Source organism: Gallus gallus, chromosome Z, assembly GCF_016699485.2.
Source record: "Gallus gallus isolate bGalGal1 chromosome Z, bGalGal1.mat.broiler.GRCg7b, whole genome shotgun sequence".
In the NCBI taxonomy this organism is placed as follows: Eukaryota; Metazoa; Chordata; class Aves; order Galliformes; family Phasianidae; genus Gallus; species Gallus gallus.
Genome location: NC_052572.1, coordinates 36626281 through 36630563, shown reverse-complemented (window position 1 = coordinate 36630563; position 4283 = coordinate 36626281).

Sequence of the window (4283 nt, the reverse complement as noted above, 5' to 3'; positions counted from 1 at the left end):
CATGTAAATTCAGTGGAAAGCTCTGTGTCCTTAATGGTCAAAAAAAAAAAAAAAAAAAAAAGGAGACCTAGAAGGGTAGGAATTGATCAGTGTTTTCCACTGAATTTAAAAAAGAGTGTGGACAGTGCTCCATATCTCAAGAGGGATTCAACTCTACTACAAATTTCTGTTGTTTTAACTTCAAGGTAGTTATGACAACACTAACAAGAAGTTAATGAACATGTAAACAGCCTGTGGTGTTGCCATGTGTAGGTTAGATTTATCTATCTTGGGTCTCAAAGCTTGTTCTCATGGGGACTTCAACTTCCCAGATATATGTTGGAAATACAATGCAACACAGAAGAAACAGTCTATGAGGTTTCTAGAGTGCATGGAAGATAACTTCCTGATGCAGCTGGTAAGAGAGTCTACCAGGGGAGGTGCCCCACTTGACCTGCTGTTTACAAACAGGGAAGGAGTGGTGGGAGATATGCAGATCAGGAGCTGTCTTGGACAGAATGAACATGAAATGGTAGACTTCTTGACTTTTGATGAAGTCAGGAGGGGGCAGCAAAGCCGCTACCTTGGACTTCTGGAGAGCAGACTTTGAGATGTTCAGGACACTGGCAGAAAGAGTCACTTGGGATTCAGTCCTGAAGGGCAAAGAGATCCAGGAAGGCTGGCCACATCTGAAGAATGAAGTCTTAAAGCGAAGGAGCAGGCTATCCCCCGGTGCCACAAGATGAGCCAGTGGGGAAGAAGACCAACATGGATAAAAAGGGAGGTTCTCCCAAGGCTCCAGGAGAAAAAGAGAATGTTCCTCCTGTGGAAGAAGGGACAGGCAACTCAAGGAGAGTACAAAGAATTTGTTAGAATGTGCAGGGAGAAAATCGGAAAGGTAAAAGCCCAGCTTGAATTCAACTTGGCTGTTGGGGTAAAAGGGAACAATAAACTCTTTTATAAATATATTAACAGTAAGAAGAGGGCTAAGGAGAATCTCCATCCATTACTGGATGCAGAGGGGAATGTGATCACTGTGAACAAGGAAAAGGAGATTCTCAATGCCTTTTTTATGTCTATCTTTAAAAGTCAGACCAGCTATCCTTGGGGTACCCTACCCCCTGTCCTGGAAGTCTTGGATGGGAGAGCATAATAAATCCCCCACAATTCAAGTGGAAACTGTTAGAAACCTACTACTCCACTTGGATGTCCACAAATCCATTGTTCCAGATGGGATCCACCTGAGGGTGCAGAGAGAGCTGCCAGAGGTGACTGCCAAGCCACTTTCCATCATCTATCAGCATTCCTGGTCAACCGGAGAGGTCCCAGGGGATTGGAGGCTTGACAGTGTGACTCCCATCTACAAGAGTGGTTGTAAGGAGGATCCAGGAACTGCAGGCCTGTCAGCCTGACCTCAGTGCCAGGAAAGGTTATGGAACTGATAATCGTGAGGAAGATCACACTATATGTGTGGGACAACCAGGGGATCAGGCCTAACCAGCAAGTGTTCATGAAAGGCATGTGCCGCCTGACCAAAATGATATCCTTCAATTGTTGAGTGACCCACCCAGTAGATGAGGGAAGGACTGTTGACATAGTCTATCTAGACTTCAGCAAGGGGTCCCAATACTGTGTCCCACAGTATTGTTCTGGAGAAGTTGGCAGCCCATGGCTTGAGCAGGTACAGTCTTGGCTGGGTAGAGAACTGGCTGGATGGTTGGGCCCAGAGAGTGGTGGTGTAGGGAGTTAAATCCAGATGGCAGCTGGTCATGAATAGTGTTCCCCAGGGATTTGTACTAGGGCCAGTCCTATTCAATATCATTATTGATGACCTCGATGAGGGCATTAAGTGCAGCTTCTGTAAGTCTGCAGATGACACCAAGTTGACAGGAAGTGTTGATCTACCTGGGGGTAGGAAGGTCTTACAGAGGTTCTGGACAGGCTGGGTAACTGGGCTGAGGCCAATGGGATGAAGTTCAACAGTACCAAGTGCTGGGTCCTGCACATTGGCCACAATAACCCCAGGCAACACTACAGACTTTGAGCAGAGTGGCTAGAAGACTGTGTTGAGAAAAAAGAACTGGAGGTATTGGTTGATGCTAATCCGAACATGAGCCAGCAGTGTGCTAAGATGGCCAAGAAGGCCAGCAGCATCCTGGCCTATATAAGAAATAGTTTTGCCAGCAGGAGCAAGGAGGGGATCATTCCCCTGTACTCAGTGCTGGGGAGGCTGTACATTGAGTACTGTGTTCAGTTTTGGGCCCCTCACTATAAGAAAGCCATTGAAGCCCTGTTGTGCGTTCAGAGAAGGGCAACAAAGCTGGTGAGGGGTCTGGAGTGCAAGCCGTACAGGAGCAGATGAGGGAGCTGGGATTGTTTAGTCCGGAGAAGAGGAGGCTCAGGAGAGATCTTACAGCTCTCTACTACTACATGAAGAGAGGTGGTGAGGTGGGAATCAACCTCTTCTCCTGTGTAACTATCGGTAGGACTAGAGGGAATGGCCTCAAGTTGTGACAGGGGAGATTCAGGTTGGACATTAGGAAATACTTATTCTCAGAGAGAATGGTTAGGCACTGGAACGGGTTGCCAAGGGAGACAGTGGAATCATCATCCCTGGAGATGTTCAAGAATTATTTAGATGTTGTACTGAGGGACATTTAGTGGGAAATATTGGTGATAGGTGAATGGTTGGACTGGATGATCTTAGAATTCTTTTCCAAACTTGATGATTCAATGATTCCACAATTCCATCTCGTAAGCAAACTGTTTCACTTTGATTGTTTCAGTATGTTAAAATGAATACACAGTAGCAGATGCATTGACAATAACCATCCAGGTTATATCAATAAAACATATCTTACTTTTTATCTACAGTGAGATGTATCACATTCTGAAACTTCAGAATCACTTCAGTCAGGCTGAGACTTGTCGGGAATGGCACAGCCCTAGCTTGGCTCTGACTATCAAGCAGGAACAGGAATTACATGATAAATGAATAATAATAAATTAAGTTTTGCTCATTGTCTACATTCACAGCATGAAAAGAACAGTCAGAAAAAAAAAAAAAAGTTGAAGACATTAAATATTTCCTTTTGAAGTATCTGATAATAGCTCTTCCTGTTATTAATGGGAGGTTTTTGCAGTTGGGAAAAGTTATCCAGAACAATCTAAGCTGTTGTATTCACTATGAAAGTGTATCTTTTCTAGTGTCCTCCAGTATATGTTTCACATCAATTTAAGGATGTTTGCTGTTTGATTTTCAGCAAAACAATTTGCATCAAGATATTTGTTCCAAAGGTTTGTATTTAAATATTGAACAGCATTGTCTTATTGAGTTTCCAGCTAAAACTTCGGATATCTTCAGTTTTCATGTTTCAGTTTTATTCTAGACTGGGTTGATCCAAGGCTGTTGCTGCTTGGGAAGGAATACCATTTAAAGAACACAATGGATGACACAGTGCAAATCATAATTATTCATGAGAAATTTTATAGGTATTAGTCTTACCGTTATTTGTAAGAGAAGAAACTCCAATACATGCTTGTTTTGTTGTAATTTGTCCCATTATACAAATGCCTAAAGGTACATAACTCAGAGCTGAATTTCCTCAAAGAGGAAAGATACAGATGTGACATATAAGATTGGGCCCAATTTTATACTAAAGAAGATTATTTAGCCCCGGAGCTGCTACAAGATTTTTGAAAGAATCAAATACATCAGGAATACACATAAAGGAATCTCAGTTTCTTAGCACTAGAAATTTATCTTCTTATAATTGAGCGTAAAATATTATTGATAACCAAATGCCAGCAACAAGAATGAAAAATTCAGTCTGAAGATGACAGAGATTTAAGAAACATATGTATCAGTGTGGAATGCATTACTGAGGGGATTGAGAAAGTGATTTTAAAATGCTTGTGGCACTGACAATGTTACTTTTTTTATTAGCCAGCACAATGAATACCTAGTTCAGGATTTGGAATTATACACCCCTGAAAAGTTGAAGAAAAGAAAGAAATGTTACAATGATTGTTGAAAAAAAATGCAAGTTAAAACCTATTGGAACATAGTTAAATATAACTTTACACCTTCCCCTCCCCCCCCACCAACCCCCCCCCATTCATCAGTTTCTGAAAATATGATCTATCAAAAACAATTCTGTATAAGACTGCAGATTTAAAAAGTCAAATACCTTCAGTTGTTCAGAGGGTTATTTTCCTCATGTCTTTTCTCCTTTTCATCTCTTTTATTTATTTATTTTTTCCTCCATTAGTAAGAGACAAAAGGGGAAAGGAAATGTAAAAAA